The sequence below is a fragment of the Thalassophryne amazonica genome, chromosome 7 (genome assembly GCF_902500255.1).
Source record: "Thalassophryne amazonica chromosome 7, fThaAma1.1, whole genome shotgun sequence".
Lineage (NCBI taxonomy): Eukaryota > Metazoa > Chordata > Actinopteri > Batrachoidiformes > Batrachoididae > Thalassophryne > Thalassophryne amazonica.
The window spans coordinates 71,390,908-71,411,188 of record NC_047109.1 but is presented as its reverse complement, the minus strand read 5'-3'; the positions used below and the strand labels follow the sequence as shown (position 1 = coordinate 71,411,188).

Below are 20,281 nucleotides of genomic sequence, written 5' to 3'. Positions count from 1 at the left end.
ATTAAAATTCCAGTTTTGGCACCTAAAGAGAAAGACAGCTATCCTGATTTAGTTTGTTTGCCCTTACCAACAGAAAAACAGTGTTGTGTGTGGGCCGCTGAAGAGGAGGTACTGCTGGCCCATCACCACCAGAGGGCGCCCTGCCTGGAGTGCGGGCTCCAGGCACCAGAGGGCGCCGCCGCCTGATGAGAGCAGCCAGGATGACAGCTGTCACCCATTACTGGACACAGCTGACTTCACTCAGTACGGAGGTATATCAGCAGGACAGCGTCTCCACCTCAGTGCCGAGATATCACCTTGAGTTTAAGGTAATCACCTCTGCAACAGATACTGTATCTTTGTGACGATACTTTATAAACTTTTCAGGACAGCGGAAGGCCAAGTGTTCGGATAAGTACTCACCTTTCCTGCTTCAGGTGGACAAGAGGTGGAGGCGGCTTTGCCCCTCTCATCTACTGGGTGCGGTCGCATCCCAACCTGTGTGTTTGTGTTCTTTCCCGCCAGCAGTACCGGATTCTGACGAGCGGAGGCAGTGCCCCCCGGGGAATTCGGGACTTGGCGGTTCCAGTACTTCTGGGTTTCGGTGGCAGAGGAGATCTGGGTGGTTCCGGTTCAACTAGGACGGACGTCTCCTACCTTCGGGCCTGCCCACAAGACACCAGCAGATTTCGGCTTACAAATTGCTAATTGTTGTATCAGTTGTGCTATTTTCACAACAGTAAAACTTGTTCTTACTTTTCTCCATTGTCCGTTCATTGCGCCCCCTGTTGTGGGTCCGTGTACCTACACTTTCACAACAAACAGGGCTTCAAAAAACTACAACATCAGAGTAATGTATTTCACTATTATACTCAGTCTCTATGTGTTTTCCAGTGTACGAAGGAGGAGCATTTCTGAAAGGCTTGGTCTTGACTGTTGAGTAGACCACATCCTATGAAGGAGAAAGATGTTTTCAGTTGAACATGTGGGTGCCCAAAGGCATCATCACAGCAGTTTTAGACTTTTAAAGTTACTATGTCTGCCTTCTTGTTGAACAACGAAAGCTGATGCAGATGAAATTTATTCAAATACCACCCCTGGCAAAAATTATGGAATCATCGGCCTCGGAGGATGTTCATTCAGTTGTTTAATTTTGTAGAAAAAAGCAGATCACAGACATGACACAAAACTAAAGTCATTTCAAATGGCAACTTTCTGGCTTTAAGAAACACTATAAGAAATCAGGAAAAAAAATTGTGGCAGTCAGTAACGGTTACTTTTTTAGACCAAGCAGAGGGAAAAAAATATGGACTCACTCAATTCTGAGGAATAAATTATGGAATCACCCTGTAAATTTTCATCCCCAAAACTAACACCTGCATCAAATCAGATCTGCTCATTAGTCTGCATCTAAAACGTAGTGATCACACCTTGGAGAGCTGTTGCACCAAGTGGACTGACATGAATCATGGCTCCAACACGAGAGATGTCAATTGAAACAAAGGAGAGGATTATCAAACTCTTAAAAGAGGGTTAATCATCACGCAATGTTGCAAAAGATGTTGGTTGTGTCTAAACTCTGGACCAAATACAAACAACATGGGAAGGTTGTTAAAGGCAAACATACTGGTAGACCAAGGAAGACATCAAAGCGTCAAGACAGAAAACTTAAAGCAATATGTCTCAAAAATCGAAAATGCACAACAAAACAAATGAGGAACGAATGGGAGGAAACTGGAGTCAACATCTGTGACCGAACTGTAAGAAACCGCCTAAAGGAAATGGGATTTACATACAGAAAAGCTAAACGAAAGCCATCATTAACACCTAAACAGAAAAAAAAAAACAAGGTTACAATGGGCTAAGGAAAAGCAACTGTGGACTGTGGATGACTGGATGAAAGTCATATTCAGTGATGAATCTCGAATCTGCATTGGGCAAGGTGATGATGCTGGAACTTTTGTTTGGTGCCGTTCCAATCAGATTGATAAAGATGACTGCCTGAAGAGAACATGTAAATTTCCACAGTCATTGATGATATGGGGCTGCATGTCAGGTAAAGGCACTGGGGAGATGGCTGTCATTACATCATCAATAAATGCACAAGTTTACGTTAATATTTTGGACACTTTTCTTATCCCATCAATTGAAAGGATGTTTGGGGATGATGAAATCATTTTTCAAGATGATAATGCATCTTGCCATAGAGCAAAAACTGTGAAAACATTCCTTGCAAAAAGACACATAGGGTCAATGTCATGGCCTGCAAATAGTCCGGATCTTAATCCAATTGAAAATCTTTGGTGGAAGTTGAAGAAAATGGTCCATGACAAGGCTCCAACCTGCAAAGCTGATCTGGCAACAGCAATCAGAGAAAGTTGGAGCCAGATTGATGAAGAGTACTGTTTGTCACTCATTAAGTCCATGCCTCAAAGACTGCAAGCTGTTATAAAAGCCAGGGGTGGTGCAACAAAATACTAGTGATGTGTTGGAGCGTTCTTTTGTTTTTCATGATTCCATAATTTTTTCCTCAGAATTGAGTGATTCCATATTTTTTTCCATCTGCTTGGTCTAAAAAAGTAACCGTTACTGACTGCCACAATTTTTTTCCTGATTTCTTATAGTGTTTCTTAAAGCCAGAAAGTTGCCATTTGAAATGACTTTAGTTTTGTGTCATGTCTGTTTAGAGTTTCTAACCAGATTGTTTAATAAAATCTTGGAAAGTGAGAGGATGCCTGAGGAGTGGAGACGAAGTGTGCTGGTTCCTATTTTCAAGAACAAGGGTGATGTGCAGAGCTGCAGTAACTACAGAGGCATAAAGCTGATCAGCCACAGCATGAAGTTATTGGAAAGAGTAGTAGAAGCTAGGCTTAGAAAACAGGTGAAGATCTGTGAGCAGCAATATGGTTTCATGCCGAGAAAGAGCACTACAGATGCAATGTTTGCTCTGAGAATACTGTTGGAAAAGTACAGAGAAGGACAGAAAGAGTTACATTGTGTGTTTGTGGACTTAGAAAAAGCTTATGATAGGGTGCCAAGAGAAGAGTTGTGGCATTGTATGAGGAAGTCTGGAGTGGCAGAGAAGTACGTTAGGGTAGTGCAGGACATGTACAAGAATAGTGTGACAGCGGTGAGATGCGCAGTCGGAATCAATCAATCAATCAATCAATTTTTTTATATAGCGCCAAATCACAACAAACAGTTGCCCCAAGGCGCTTTATATTGTAAGGCAAGGCCATACAATAATTATGTAAAACCCCAACGGTCAAAACGACCCCCTGTGAGCAAGCACTTGGCTACAGTGGGAAGGAAAAACTCCCTTTTAACAGGAAGAAACCTCCAGCAGAACCAGGCTCAGGGGGGGGAATAATAGACTCATTCAAGGTGGAGGTGGGATTACACCAAGGATCAGCTCTGAGTCCTTTCTTGTTTGCAGTGGTGATGGACAGGTTGACGGATGAGATCAGACAGGAGTCCCCATGGACTATGATGTTTGCAGATGACATTGTGATCTGTAGTGAGAGTCGAGAGCAAGTTGAGTCTAGTCTGGAGAAGTGGAGATATGCTTTGGAGAGAAGGGGAATGAAAGTCAGTAGAAGCAAGACTGAGTACATGTGTGTGAATGTGAGGGAGCCCAGTGGAATAGTCCAGTTACAAGGAGTAGAAGTGGTGAAAGTAGATGAGTTTAAATATTTGGGGTCAACTGTTCAAAGTAATGGAGAGTGTGGTAGAGAGGTGAAGAAGAGAGTGCAGGCAGGGTGGAGTGGGTGGAGAAAGGTGGCAGGAGTGATTTGTGACTGAAGAATATCAGCAAGAGTGAAGGGGAAAGTTTACAAAACAGTAGTGAGACCAGCTATGTTGTATGGTTTAGAGACAGTGGCACTAACAAAAAGACAGGAGGCAGAGCTGGAGGTGGCAGAGCTGAAGATGTTGAGATTCTCTTTGGGAGTGACAAGAATGGACATATCAGAGGGACAGCTCAGGTGGGACGGTTTGGAGACAAAGTCAGAGAGGCGAGATTGAGATGGTTTGGACATGTGCAGAGGAGGGACCCAGGGTATATAGGGAGAAGGATGCTGAGGATGGAGCCACCAGGCAGGAGGAGAAGAGGGAGACCAAAGAGGAGGTTCATGGATGTGCTGAGAGAGGACATTGCAGGTGGTTGGTGTGACAGAGGAAGATACAGAGGACAGGGTGAGATGGAAACGATTGATCTGCTGTGGCGACCCCTAACGGGAACAGCCGAAAGACAAAGAAGAAGTCATGTCTGTGATCTGCTTTTTTTCTACAAAATTAAACAACTGAATGAACATCCTCCGAGGCCGGTGATTCCATAATTTTTGCCAGGGGTTGTATAATACAGTCATTTATTCTCAAACTAACGGTGTCTCCTACAGACAGAGGCGAGTGAACCACATCCACCTGTGAAATGTTAGTTTCTAGGAAAGAAAAAAAAAACATAAGTACATGGTTTACTGAGGGGAACTGAGAAAAATCATTTTAGAAAGTCTGATACCATTTCAAAACAGAGGTAAGAGGAAGTGTGAAATGTGTACTCACCAACACGGACATGGGAGCCGCTCAAAGCCTCACATCTGAATGATGAAATAAAACAAACGTGTGATGACTACTGCTTTTAGAAATTTTTAATAAAGTGCTATTAGTTACAATTGCTTCTGTATAAAATCATCTTTTTTAATTCAGTAACTGTTTGCACTATAATGAACCAGTGAACAGTCTTCATAAATAATAATAATAACAATGATAATAAATTTAAAGTACAATGAGCCAAATCCAACATGAATTAAAAAACAGCTTAAAATTAAATTTAGTGGTTTGCACACATTAAACAAATGTTTAATGCACAAACATGTGACGAGTTCACAATTTAAAACTGGAGCATGGGAAGAATCTTTTTTTATATTGGCACATGGCTACAGAGCGTAAGCACAAACCTCTTTTTGATGATGATGATGAGGTAGACTGTGACTGCTAAAATGACTAAGACCAGCAGGATAACAATCACTATAGCAGTGACCACCTCCGGTGGAAACGGCTTCTTTTCTGGGAAAAGAAATGTCACTGTGAGTAAAACACTGTAAGGGCCCTTACAATGATGTTTAGAGATGCAACTGACATTTTCTTTGAAATCATGCTTGATGATAAATCTGTTTAGCAGAAAAAGTGTGTATATATATATATATATATATATATATATATATATATATATATATATATATATATATGTGTGTGTGTGTGTGTGTGTGTGTGTGTGTGTGTGTGTGTGTGTGAGAAAAAAATCCCGTCAACATTTCCCATCTTCGAATTTGTAGTTTTGTCTGAAAAATGCTACAAAACTCAATGATATTGCATTTATTAGAACCATACAAATAAATGAATAAAATAAATCTGAAAAATCCAAAAATCTAATTCTCATACATTCACTGGTTAGTTATTGAGCTTGTAAAATTAACAATTAAGAATAAAACAGTTTACATAATTCTGTTGATAATTAATTGATTAAATATTTCAGCATGAGTGTTATAATATGTGAAGTATAATTCTTTTAAATATACATATTCATGTCACTCACTTATGGTCAGATCAGCTTTAAGATTCATTTTCATTGTTATGCTGATAACATGCTGCTTCCTGTGTGTGCAGGAAGCATCTCACATTTTGCTTGATGTCATCTACAAAGGCTGACTGAAAGGTTCTGCCTCATACACGATTATTTCAGTAACAAGCGAGATATTCACATGAATCGCATAGTATAAACTTTGAATTTTCTTTAGCAGGTGTCATTTCCACACACTTACACCAAAACGAACAAGTTTTTGCATGCTGTTGTTGATGAAATCGGCTGTTTTATCTCAGCATCAGCGAAGTACAGCTGCGTGCACCTCTGCATCATTAGTGTAATGGTGTCCCTTCAGGTGCTCTTTCAGCTTGGGAAAAAGGAAAAGCTTGGAGGGTGTTGAGAAAGTGAGCACAGACCCACGTTAGGGGGGCGTAAATGAACGGTCAATAGGAATTCCAATAAATAACAATTTATTATGCCAAAAGGTGCAAAACAGAGTCCAAATATGCTGAGTCCAATTAACAATAATGGTGACACGTGGGCAGGCACGAGGGTAGGAGACACCCCGGCTTGTCTGGGTGCTCCCGGTAGAAATCTGCCATGAGGGCGGGATCCAGAATGAAATTCCTCTTCACCCAGGAGTGTTCTTCTGGGCCATACCCCTCCCAGTCTACCAGAGATTGATGCCACCGGCCCCTCCGATGAACATCCAGGAGTTTCTTGACCGTCCAGGCCAGTTCTCCATTGATGATTCGGGCAGGAGGTGGCGCCGGTCCAGGGGAGCAGAGGTCCGAAGTGTGATAGGGCTTGATACGTGACACGTGAAAGACCGGATGAATCCGCAGAGAGGCTGGGAGTCGAAGCTTCACTGTGGCTGGGCTGATTACCTTGATGATCTTAAACGGTCCAATGAAACGGTCAGTCAGCTTGGGAGAGTCTGTTTGCAGGGGGATGTTTTTGGTGGATAGCCAAACCTCCTGCCCGGGCTGGTATGTTGGGGCCGGGGCTCGTCGGCAGTCCGCATGGTCCTTAGCCCGCGTCCGGGCCTTCAGGAGAGCAGAGCGGGCTTTCTTCCACACCCGACGGCATTTCCTGAGGTGGGCCTGGACCGAGGGCGCCTCGACCTCTCCCTCGACTGCTGGAAACAATGGGGGTCGATACCCCAAGCAGACCTGAAACGGGGAGAGGCCAGTTGCGGATGACACTTGGCTATTATGTGCGTACTCGATCCAGGCCAGGTGTTGGCTCCAGGACGTCGGGTGCGCAGATGTGACACAACATAGGGCTTGCTCCAGGTCCTGGTTAGCCCGCTCTGCTTGACCGTTGGTTTGAGGGTGGTACCCGGACAACAGGCTCACAATGGCCCCCAGCTCCCTGCAAAAGCTCTTCCAGACCTGCGAGGAGAAGTGAGGACCACGGTCTGAGACAATGTCCGTAGGGATACCATGCAGACGCACGACGTGGTAGACCAGGAGGTCTGCAGTCTCCTGGGCCGTCGGGAGCTTCGGGAGGGCCACGAAGTGGGCCGCCTTTGAGAACCGGTCCACTATCGTCAACACGACAGTCTTCCCCTGAGATGCAGGGAGGCCCGTGACGAAATCCAGGCCGATGTGGGACCAGGGGCGATGAGGCACGAGAAATGGCTGGAGGAGCCCCTTCTCCGGCTGATGTACTGCCTTGCCCCTGGCGCAGGTGGTGCAGGCCCAGATGTAGTCCCGAGTGTCCGCTTCAACTGATGGCCACCAGAACCACTGCCGGACCACTGCCATGGTCCTTCGCACCCCTGGATGGCAGGAGAGCTTGGAACAGAAGTCCAACACGGCAGTCCGAGCGTCTGGTGGCACGTACAGTCTGTTGGTGGGTCCACCTCCTGGATCCGGGTGTCAGGTCAGGGCCTCCCTGACTACTCCCTCCACATCCCACGTGAGGGCACCGACGATAGTGGACTCCGGTAAGATGGTGTCCGGTGGGTCCAACAGCCTGTTTTTTGTGTCCTCTTCATGCACCCAGGACAGGGCATCAGACCAGACGTTCTTAGTCCCAGGGCGATAGGTGATGGTGAAATTGAAACATCCAAAAAACAGTGACCACCGGGCCTGCCTGGGGTTCAGCCATTTGGCGGTCTGAATGTACTCCAGGTTCCAGTGGTCGGTGAGAACCACGAACGGGACCACAGCTCCCTCCAATAGATGTCTCCACTCCTCAAGGGCCTCTTTCACTGCCAGGAGTTCCCGATTGCCAACGTCATAGTTCCATTCAGCGGGGGTCAACCTGCGGGAGAAGTAAGCACAAGGGTGGAGAACACCATCGGACTCCCTGCTCTGGGACAACATGGCTCCTATCCCTGAGTCAGAGGCATCCACTTCAACTATAAACTGGTGGCTAGGATCGGGCTGCACCAGAACTGGTGCAGTCAAAAACCGGTGTTTCAACTCCCTAAACGCGGCTTTGCACCAATCCGACCAGGTGAAGGGGACTTTGGTGGAGGTCAGGGCTGTAAGGGGGCTAGCTACCTGACTATAGCCCTTAATGAACCGCCTATAGAAATTAGCGAACCCTAGGAACTGTTGAAGCTTCCTACGGTTCGTCGGTTGGGGCCAATCTCTCACCGCAGCTACCTTAGCCGGATCCGGTGCGACGGAGTTGGAGGAGATTATGAACCCCAAGAAGGACAGAGTGGTGCAATGGAACTCGCACTTCTCTGCCTTCACAGACAGCCGGTTCTCCAATAACCGCTGAAGGACCTGACGGACATGCCTGACATGGGTCTCAGAGTCCTGAGAGAAAATGAGGATGTCATCTATGGAAACGAAGACAAAGTGGTGCAGGAAATCCCGCAGAACGTCATTTACCAAGGCTTGGAAAGTAGCGGGGGCGTTAGTGAGGCCGAACGGCATGACCAGGTACTCAAAGTGACCTAAGGGGGTGTTAAATGCCGTCTTCCACTCATCTCCCTTCCTGATCCGAACTAGGTGATAGGCATTCCTAAGATCCAATTTAGTGAATATTTTGGCTCCATGTAGGGGCGTGAACACTGAATCCAATAGAGGTAACGGGTATTGGTTGCGAACCGTGATCTCGTTCAGCCCTCTATAATCAATGCATGGACGGAGACCACCGTCCTTCTTGCCCACAAAAAAGAAACCTGCACCTAACGGGGATGAAGAACTTCGGATTAGCCCGGCAGCTAATGAGTCCCGGATGTAGGTCTCCATTGATTCGCGTTCAGGACATGAGAGGTTGTACAGTCTGCTGGACGGATACTCAGCGCCTGGAACCAATTGAATTCCTCAAGCCGATTGTCTAAACGAATAACCAGATCAATAAGCCCATCTAAATCCTGCGGCTGATCCTTAGCCACCAGATGCTCCTTTAGGGCCGGAGACAGCCCGTTTACAAAGGCGGCGTGGAGTGAGACTGAATTCCAACCGGGCCTCGCTGCCGCGATGCAGAAGTCGATTGCGTAATCAGCTGCACTCCGCCGTCACTGTCTCATTGACAGCAGTATATTTGAAGCAGCCTCGCCTCTATTGGGATGATCGAACACCTGTCGAAACTCCCTTATAAACTCAGTATAAGTAGAGAGGACCTGTGAATCTCATTCCCAGAGCGCCGTAGCCCAGGCGCGTGCTCTGCCCTGAAGTAAATTGATTACGTAAGCCACCCGGCTGTGCTCTGACGCGTACATAATGTGAAAAAACCATTGTGAAAAAACAAGCGCGCACTGCATCAGAAAGTCTGCGCACATTTCAACACAACCACCGTACAGTTCCGGGGGACTTATGTAAGCTTCGGGCGATGGGGGGGGGGGGACATCTGAACGACCACTGGAATAACTCTGTTTGGCGGCAGATCCACTGGAGGGGGAGTGGCTGCAGCCGCACCTGACGCTCGCGTGTGTAACTGCGCCATGAGAGCCTCCATCCTACTGCTGAGGTGAGCGTCCTGCTCAGTTAACAAATCCAACCGAGCAGTGAGGTTAGACAGAATGTGCCGCAGCTCACCCAGCGATCCTCCTGGTGGATCCTGCGCACCTTGCACTTCCATTGGTCAGCCATTAGGTGGTAAACGCCCCTCAGAGTCCATGACGTGGCCGAGTTATCCTGTTGAGAAAGTGAGCACAGACCCACGTTAGGGGGGCGTAAATGAACGGTCAATAGGAATTCTAATAAATAACAGTTTATTATGCCAAAAGGTGCAAAACAGAGTCCAAATATGCTGTGTCCAATTAACAATAATGGTGACACGTGGGCAGGCACGAGGGTAAGAGATGCCTATCCAGAGAAGAAGTTCCACCGCCAGCCGGAGGCCTGTAACACACCAGAGCCGCCATGTCCTGGTACCCCAGGTGGCCACCGCTCGAGGCTGTCGGACCGGTACTGCTGGCAGGAGCAAAACCAGATTAGATGGGTGAGTGTACACCCAGCAAACAGTCAGCAAAAAACCCAGTAATCCTCCTGAAGGAATAAATCCAAATACTCCCAGAGTGCAGAGGAAAACTGGAAAACATGCAGTGTCAATTGTTATACTTAGCGAGTAAGAAGTGAGAAGTGGAGACGCCAACTCCTCCAAACTTCCCACGAACTCGGCTACAAGCTGCAAGTATAAGTCACAACTGCAAAGACTTCAGTAACAATGAATGTGCGTACGGCACAGAACGGCTGAGTAGGTTTACCTGTTGGTAAGCTGACAACTCGGCAGAGTTATGGTGTCTCTCCCAGGCTTTTATGGAGTGGATGATGAAGATGAAAAACAGCTGACAGCCTAAATGGTGCGCACCTGGTGGTGCCAACAGAGGCCAACAGTCCAAAACGCCCTCTTCTGGGCAAAAAGGTGCCCACCTGGCAGGGCGCCATCTGGTGGTGGGCCAGCATTACCTCCTCTTCAGCGGCCCACACAACAGAGGGCGCATGACAATCCGGCGGAGGACAGCATCACCTTCCTGTGCATGTTGAGTCAGAAGTTCCAGAGAAACCAACTTTTGGTTTGGCATCCGTGAGTCCTCTGTCTTTCTGTTTGAGACGGTGATGGGCATAAATCATCATGTCCACCCATACTTGATGCTGTGCATCTGTGGCTGTTATGCAGCACCTCCTACAGGCGTGGTCATGCTGACTCGTGGTTGGATTTTTGCTGTTCAGACTCTATGCCCACTACCTGACTGTAGTGACATCCACACAGGTGTCCAAAACACTCGTATGTCAATGAATGTCCACGAGTGCACAACCCTCCGATGTGAGGAATTCAATAACAGCACATTGTTTCACATGCACATCCATGTACATCACCATTTTTTACCAACTACTGAGCGCGTGTTACATCAAAGGCAATTCTGCACATGCCTGGTAATTGCAGGTGAAAACTGTTTAGTGTAGCAATAATCAGTTATTCTCCGTACCAGTTTGACGTGGATATCCTGCTTGTTACTAAAATAATCATGTTGGAGACAGAACTTTTCAGTGGGCCCTTGTGACTTTCTACTTTTGCCTCTACTGGTGGTTGGCTCTCACTGCGGTATTGTATCACTTCCTGTTCCAGAGCACAGCCGTGTTTTGCTGTATCTGTTAGCTGTTTAATCTGCGCAGTTAGATTGATCTAGATAACTAGATAACGATTTGTTTCACAGTGTAATCTTCACGTGCCTTAACTAAAGCACTCCCTCTGCTGAATCACCTCTAAATTATTTACACATTATTCACTTTGTGTGTTTTTAGGAATCTGCTAGCTTAGCGCAGCTACTAGCTCTTAGCCGGTTTAGCATGGCGGCTTCTCCTGTCTCTCCCGCACTTTTCTGCTCTGGGTGTGAAATGTTTAGTTATTCCTCGGCCTCCTTTAGCAGTAATGGTACTTGTAATAAGTGTAGCTTATTCGTAGCTTTGGAGGCCAGGCTGGGCGAATTGGAGACTCGGCTCCGCACCGTGGAAAATCCTACAGCTAGCCAGGCTCCTGTAGTCAGTGCGGACCAAGGTAGCTTAGCCGCTGTTAGTTCCCCTCCAGCAGAACCCGAGCAGCCGGGAAAGCAGGCCGACTGGGTGACTGTGAGGATGAGGAAGAAGCGTAGTCCTAAACAGAAGCCCCGTGTACACCGCCAACCCGTTCACATTTCTAACCGTTCCCACTCGGCGACACACCCGCCGAGGATCAAACTCTGGTTATTGGTGACTCTGTTTTGACAAATGTGAAGTTAGCAACACCAGCAACCATAGTTAATTGTCTTCTGGGGGCCAGAGCAGGCGACATTGAAGGAAATTTGAAACTGCTGGCTAAGGCTAAGCGTAAATTTGGTAAGATTGTAATTCACGTCGGCAGTAATGACACCCGGTTACGCCAATCGGAGGTCACTAAAATTAATATTGAATCGGTGTGTAACTTTGCAAAAACAATGTCGGACTCTGTAGTTTTCTCTGGGCCCCTCCCCAATCGGACCGGGAGTGACATGTTTAGCCGCATGTTCTCCTTGACTTGCTGGCTGTCTGAGTGGTGTCCAAAAAATGAGGTGGGCTTCATAGATAATTGGCAAAGCTTCTGGGGGAAACCTGGTCTTGTTAGGACAGACGGCATCCATCCCACTTTGGATGGAGCAGCTCTCATTTCTAGAAATCTGGCCAATTTTCTTAAATCCTCCAAACCGTGACTATCCAGGGTTGGAACCAGGAAGCAGAGTTGTAGTCTTACACACCTCTCTGCAGCTTCTCTCCCCCTGCCATCCCCTCATTACCCCATCCCCGTAGAGACGGTGCCTGCTCCCAGACCACCAATAACCAGTAAAAATCTATTTAAGCATAAAAATTCAAAAAGAAAAAATAATCAATCAATCAATCAACTTTTTTCTTGTATAGCGCCAAATCACAACAAACAGTTGCCCCAAGGCAACTGTTTTAACAATAATATAGCACCTTCAACTGCACCACAGACTAAAACAGTTAAATGTGGTCTATTAAACATTAGATCTCTCTCTTCTAAGTCCCTGTTAGTAAATTATATAATAATTGATCAACATATTGATTTATTCTGCCTTACAGAAACCTGGTTACAGCAGGATGAATATGTTAGTTTAAATGACTCAACACCCCCGAGTCACACTAACTGCCAGAACGCTCGTAGCATGGGCCGAGGCGGAGGATTAGCAGCAATCTTCCACTCCAGCTTATTAATTAATAAAAAAAAACAGACAGAGCTTTAATTCATTTGAAAGCTTGTCTCTTAGTCTTGTCCATCCAAATTTGAAGTCCCAAAAACCAGTTTTATTTGTTGTTATCTATCGTCCTCCTGGTCGTTACTGTGAGTTTCTCTGTGAATTTTCGGACCTTTTGTCTGACTTAGCTTAGCTCAGATAAGATAATTATAGTGGGCGATTTTAACATCCACACAGATGCTGAGAATGACAGCCTTAACACTGCATTTAATCTATTATTAGACTCGATTGGCTTTGCTCAAAATGTAAATGAGTCCACCCACCACTTTAATCATATCTTAGATCTTGTTCTGACTTATGGTATGGAAACTGAAGACTTAACAGTATTCCCTGAAAACCCCCTTCTGGCTGATCATTTCTTAATAACATTTACATTTACTCTGATGGACTACCCAGCAGTGGGGAATAAGTTTCATTACAGTAGAAGTCTTTCAGAAAGCGCTGTAACTAGATTTAAGGATATGATTCCTTCTTTATGTTCTCCAATGCCATATACCAACACAGGGCAGAGTAGCTACCTAAGACAGACAGAGCTTTAATTCATTTGAAAGCTTGACTCTTAGTCTTGTCCATCCAAATTGGAAGTCCAGTTTTATTTGGAAACCAGTTTTATTTGTTGTTATCTATCGTCCACCTGGTCGTTACTGTGAGTTTCTCTGTGAATTTTCGGACCTTTTGTCTGACTTAGTGCTTAGCTCAGATAAGATAATTATAGTGGGCAATTTTAACATCCACACAGATGCTGAGAATGACAGTCTCAACACTGCATTTAATCCTTGGATGCTGTAGCTCCTCTGAAAAAGAGAGCCTTAAATCAGAAGTGCCTGACTCCGTGGTATAACTCACAAACTCGCAGCTTAAAGCAGATAACCCGTAAGTTGGAGAGGAAATGGCGTCTCACTAATTTAGAAGATCTTCACTTAGCCTGGAAAAAGAGTCTGTTGCTCTATAAAAAAAAAGCCCTCCGTAAAGTTAGGACATCTTACTACTCATCACTAATTGAAGAAAATAAGAACAACCCCAGGTTTCTTTTCAGCACTGTAGCCAGGCTATATATATATATATATATATATATATATATATATATATATATATATATAAAGCTTTTTTCACACTGTCCTTATGAGGTATTGTGTGTAGAATTTTGAGGAAAATAATGAATTTCATCCATTTTGGAATAAGGCTGTAACATAAAATATGGAAAAAGTGAAGTGCTGTGAATACTTTCTGGATGCACCGTATGTAATGTACAGACACACAGTGTCCATTTGGAAAATGTTATGTTGATTATTCAGTGGTAATTACATGGGATGAGTTCCATCATAAATGTTAAAGACTCCGCGGAATATCATATGTTGTGTTACCATGACGACATTACTTACTGAGGACACTTAGGTTGGTTGACCCTTCAAATTAACCACTGGGGAAGATTGACATCTTGCAGAAGTACAATCCTGCATCCCCTTTATCCAGATTAGTTATAATCAAAGATTGGTTTTCAAGATGCAGTTTCCTCTTTAGAGAAGTGTCGTGGACAAAAACGGCATGATGAGAAACAACAATGGTCTCCCTCTTCTTTTGAGGCAGCAGGCGATCCCACTGAACCTGAACAATAGTGGCGTTTATGTGTTCTCTGATGTACTGACACGGCAATTTAACATCATGGCCAAGGTATCCGGTCACTTCAGGTTGCACTCGGATTGGTTGTTGCACCTCGACAACTGCCATAAAATAAAATGAAACAGCATAAAGATATGTTAATTAAATGTAGACAAATTGATACAGAACATATACACTCATTTGTACTTTTCAGTTTAATTCAGTTAAATTTATTGAATTAAGTTCCATTCACTCCAAGGCACTACACATATATAATGTTTAAACCTTGTCCACCATCTGAGTAAACCAGAAAATACTCCATCAGAGGTTTTTGATTACAGGAAGAAACCTCAAGCAGACCAGACTCAGTAGGGTGACCATCTCTTTTGGCCATACTAACAAAAAACAAGTCAATGAAATAAAACAAACTGGACTGTCAAACATGCAAATGGTTTATCTAAGCACCATATACATATAGAGTCCAGTTACCACAAAGACTGAAGCCTCAAAAGACAATCAAGAGGTGATGAATTCCAGTAAATTGGATTATGACTAGTGAGTCAGCATTTGTACCCCATCCCAGTGTGTTTGACAACATGATGGTTCATTAACCCTCAGGCACGCTCCAGATGTCAAACAGCTTGTGCATGGACCCCGTACATCCCAGTTCTGGATGGATTTGTCATGGTGTGGGTTTGTAGGGGATTTTGTTAGTTTTATTATGTACCGTAATTTCCGGACTATAAGCCACTACTTTATTCACACACTTTGAACACTCCGGCTTAAACAATGATGTGGCTAATTTATGTATTTTTACAGGCTTTCTCACAAGTCAAAATACGTCAATTGATGCTATGTGGCGTAAATTCACACACATAATAAATATAAAGTCTTACCTGTTAGTTTTAGTGGATTTATCAACACGTCCTGAAGAAATCGATGTCTGAAAATACTCCTATAATATATATATAAATAATAATCCTCTGGCACTTTACACTACAGTTACGCCGTCAGATCAGTCAGCGGAGCCTTCTCCACCACCCCACCATGTCTCTGTCTTTGCGCAACAAGTAAAAAAGTCACAGTGCTTCATTAGCGTCTCATTTACCACAGACACCAGGTGATTCTGGCTGCATGCGAGGACATTATGTCATGATCCACAAAGAAAAAAAAACCTTAAAATAACTCAGTTCTCTGCCATGTGACACCGTGCGCATGCTGGATAACGTGCTCATCAGAAAACAAGCATTTACGATATGTATTTAATTAAAAGTTTTAAAAAACTGTCTAACATCTTTCTGTGTAAATATCTCACGTTACAATGTGGTGACCTGCGACTTATAGAGAAGTGCGGCCTATTTATGTACAATTTCTTTTTTCTTTTTAAAATTGGTAGGTGTGGCTTATATTCAGGTGTGCTATGTAGTCCGGAAATTACATTAGTTATTTCTTGTGTGGGTTTTTTTCTGTGCAGTTTTGGCTGGTGTTTTTCTGCATTGTACTCTCGTCTTTTTTGTGTCATATTAGTTTGGGTGTGTCTGATCCCTTTTGTTTGCCACACCTTCTTCCTGCTTGTTCTCCCACACCTGTGTCTGATTATCCCTGATCACTCCTGTTATTCAAGCCTCTTCTTTCTTGCATGTCCCTGCCAGATCGTTTGTGCTGTGTCCCTGCGTTCCCAGGTCTCATGTCCCAGTGTCCTTGTTCCTCATTTTTGTCTAGCTGTGTACAGGCTGACCATCCGCCTGTCTATTGACCTCACTTTTTCTCTCATGCTTTGGACACTGTTACTTGTACCATGTACCAAACACAGCCTGGAAACCTACTAAAGCTTTTTGAACAGCCATTCTTGTGTTTGAGTCCTGCATTTGTGTCCTGCCTCATTCAGTCTGAAATCATGACAGGATCTTGAATGGGTACATGGATCCCCCAGACGTACTACTTGTAGCAGGATGACCGGCCACGGCGTGGACAAGAGACAGTTTTCCCAACTAAAAGCTTTTCTTTTATTTTTGTTCTTTTCCTATTTTCTAAGAGCGCAAATATTTACAGTGCATCCAAAAAATGAGCAAAAAGAAACAAATAAGCAAGAGTGCCAGACTATATCTATCAAAGACTCTGGACCACTACTTACAAACACCCTCACTAAGACACAACCTTCCTCTCCGTCGCTCTCCCCCCAACTGAGGCGCTGAGCCCCTTTACAGAGTAACAGCCCCTCCCACAGGTAAGCTCCATTCACAAAAAAAAAAATCAATCAACTAAATAACAATAACATAAGCACAAAATAACAACCCAAAGAAATACAAACAAAATACATAAACACCCAACACCATTTCCTTTAACCAAAAACCCCTGCTAAGCATAATAAAATGGAATCTAAACATCACCAGATAAAACACTCCTGTCTAAAATAGTTTGCTCCGCCAAACCGCAGGAACCCCTGTATTTACACTGAATGGAACATTCAGTCGGTTTGCCCCAAACAAAGATGTACTTGCATGCTGGTGACTTTGGTGAGTAAGCTTAAACTGTTACAGAAATGTTCCACAAGTGTTCCAAGGATCACTAAAACAGATGAAATTTGATAATGAATGACGGTATAAGATGCGCGTTTTGAAACGCGGTGAAAACGAACACATTGCAACATAAGAAATGCCGGTAGGCCTTTCCCTGCACTCTTAGTCACAGTGCTAGATAAAAGTTATGGCAAATGGTGATTAATGACAGTGAATAATGAACCAGGGAAATGAAAACAGTACATACGGATAGATGGAGAGTGAAACACAGTCGGCGTCAGTGCAGCATAGTTGTTAAATGCCGGCTAATTGCTGCCTGCACGCCATTGACTGCGTAAGCATCACAGCTCAATCTGTGACATTTCCCCCATCCCCCCCCCCCCCCCCCCCCTTCTGAAGATGCCCCCTGTGGCATTCTAGAAAGGAAGTCTGCAGTAGTATTCAGCTTCCCAGACCTGTACAGCACTTCAAAGTCAAATGGTTGCACAGCAAGGAACCACCTAGTGATCCTTGAGTTAGTGCTACCTGCACGCCATTGACTGCGTAAGCGTCACAGCTCAATCTGTGACACTACTACTGACTGGCACAACTCCTGACAGTTTAAGCCAACATCAACACTAGAGAGTACTTTTTATATCATTGGGAATTTGCTGTTTCAGAGAAGTTGTGTTTAACAATTCAGGAGACCTACAAATGTCACTGTGAATAAATATGTTGTCTTCGGGAGACGTTTAGTGATTAAGAAGCTTAGAACTACACTTTATTTAGGTATTTTTTAAAGTTAGTCTGCAGTACCCTAAATACAGCAGCACTTCTGTCACCCTAAAAAAGAAAAAAAAAAAATCAGAAATCCTCTTACCTGGGATTAAGATGTAAATCAACTTCATCAGTATGAGAGAAGATCTGCTGTATGTTCTCATCAGGCCTAACAGGGCTGGACAAAATGACAGAAACCAGCCACATTACATAATTCCTGCCTTGAATAGCTGATAAATCAAAAGTGAGGCATACAAAATTTAACAATAGAGTAGGTAGGCAACATTAAGGCAACTTACAGAGACTGAGATACGAGAGCTCCTTGTGCACGTTTTCAAAGGTGTGAACATAATGCAAATAGAGAAGTGACAAAGAGGAACTAACACACCAGATCCATCTATCTCCTCAGCAAGTCACCTTTTAACCACTTACAGAATAGAATGAAACATTATTGAAAGGTGTCTAATATATTGCCCCGACAAGGTGCAGGTGAGACCATAGACTGTAACAGACATCATCCTGTCTCATTGTATATGTCTTAAATTATATACAAATCAGTACAAGTGAAAATGAAAATAATATAGGTTCATTCAAATAACTTACCCTGAAAGAGAAGAAAACATATGTCTATAAACGTATCAGCTAGCATTTTATGTCTGCTCACTTTTAACATAAGTCATACTTTTCTGGCTGGTGGTTTTTAGTTCAGCAATCAACGGTTTGCATCCTGTTTGCTCCTCCCTGTTGCACAGGCAGCAATTACCAGCACAACAGTGACCTCTACTGGTCAAATGATGACAATGTCTTCTACTTTGTTTTGTTTTTTGTTGTTGTTTTGTTTGTTTTAAATAAACTTTATTTGTAACGTCTTCCACTTTCTGAAACTTCACCAATGTCTTGTATGACTAAGCAATGCTGAGTCATGGTGAGTTAGTTTAAAAAAAATGTGACTTAAAAACAACACACTTTCACTTTATTTAGTCAGTGTCTCCAAAGGATCAACGGGATGTACAGCAATGGGTATACAGACAAGTACACAATAAAAAGAAAAGAAAAACACACCAGACATTCAGTACACAAGGGGGATACAATACAGACCTGAATTGATGGAAATGGAACCGAGTTACACACATGAAGGAAACAGAGAAGAAAACAAAAAAACATAAGCCTTAAACTGTCATTTCTAGTTTTATTTTATCTTTTTGTTTAATACATCAGTATCCACTTAGTATCCAGTACCAGTATCCACAAAAAATCTATCAGTATTCAAATGTATTCTTACTAAATTTGGGGCCACAGTCAATGCCTGTATGATGGAATAAGGAATAAAACTCTTCAAATTATTGTTCACTACTTTCCATTTCAATCATACTCACAACTGAAATGTTCATTCACATTCTTTGAACAGGCGATTTCTGCAGTTTATAGCTGCACATGAAGGCATCTTTTTGGCAAAATCACACAGAATAAAACTGCGTGCATCTGGTTAAAGATTGGTAGACCAGACCATTCCGGAGCAGTACATGTGAGTGGCAATATGGCAGCCGGTTTGCTTCAAAAATATTGGCCAATGAGCTATCCAGTGTTATATACAGAACAGTGGTGCCACATAATGCAATCCTAATGGTCCAACGTCAGCATGAGCCGAGTACCTCCATTTTGAGCAATGGGATTTATATGAGCAAAGCGACACGCATCGGTGCGAAGCTCGCGCATGGTACAGGGAGTCCCAAACAGGAATTGCCAAATTTTGAGTCCACAGTGAAACAGGAAATGTCAAATGTTGAACACTTGCTGGCATGGGTGGAGCTAGAGCGGAGGCCAGGATTGCACTGGACTCCCCTGAATTCTGATTGGACACAGATGATTGACATGTCACAGCACCACAAGTCTGGTTGAAAAGAGCTGCATTTTGAAATCAGTAAGTCATTGACTGCTAGGTTCCTCCTGTCCAGTGGTTGGTGCTGTGTACCACAGAAAGGTCTAATTCACATAGTAGAAGAAGAAAAATGTTTGCCTCAGAACTGAACACATTGTTTGAACAATGGACTAATAATCACACCATTGCTATGCTGGTGAGTAAACGACCATATTTTATGCCAGAAATGAGGTCCAAGTTGTTAAAAGCAGCATTCCTCCTTTAATTCGGGTTGCCTTATATATACGTGTGTCTCCGGTGAATTTTAAACGAGCAGGCAGCTGTTGAGTAAAACCCCAATTCCAATGACGTTGGGATGTTGTAAAATGTAAATAAAAACAGAATACAGTAATTTGCAAATCCTCTTCAACCTATATTCAATTGAATACACCACAAAGACAAGATATTTAATGTTCAAACTGATAAACTTTATTGTTTTTGTGCAAATATTTGCTCATTTTGAAATGGGTGCCTGTAACACATTTCAACAAAAGACTGGGAAAGTTGATGAATGCCCAAAGAACACCTAATTGGAAACAGGTGAGTGTCATGATTGTGTATAAAAGGAGCATCCCCAAAAGGCTTAGTCATTCACAAGCAAAGACCGGGTGAGGATCACCACTTTGTGAACAACTGCGTGAAAAAATAGTCCAACAGTTTAATTACAGTGTTTGTCAACGTTCATTTGCAAGGAATTTATGGATTCCATCAACTACAGCTATAATATAATCAGA

The 20,281-nt window shown here is 43.7% G+C and overlaps 1 long non-coding RNA gene across 1 annotated transcript; it reads right to left on the bottom strand.

The window, feature by feature from the left end:
* Positions 1–585: 585 nt before the first annotated feature.
* LOC117513312 lies at positions 586–17,951 on the bottom strand. Its single transcript, XR_004561556.1, has 6 exons — positions 17,733–17,951; positions 14,138–14,476; positions 4,935–5,043; positions 4,540–4,574; positions 736–931; positions 586–644 (listed from the first exon to the last, which is right to left on the bottom strand). It is a non-coding gene; the product is annotated as an uncharacterized LOC117513312 (long non-coding RNA).
* Between the last annotated feature and the right edge of the window lie 2,330 nt (positions 17,952–20,281).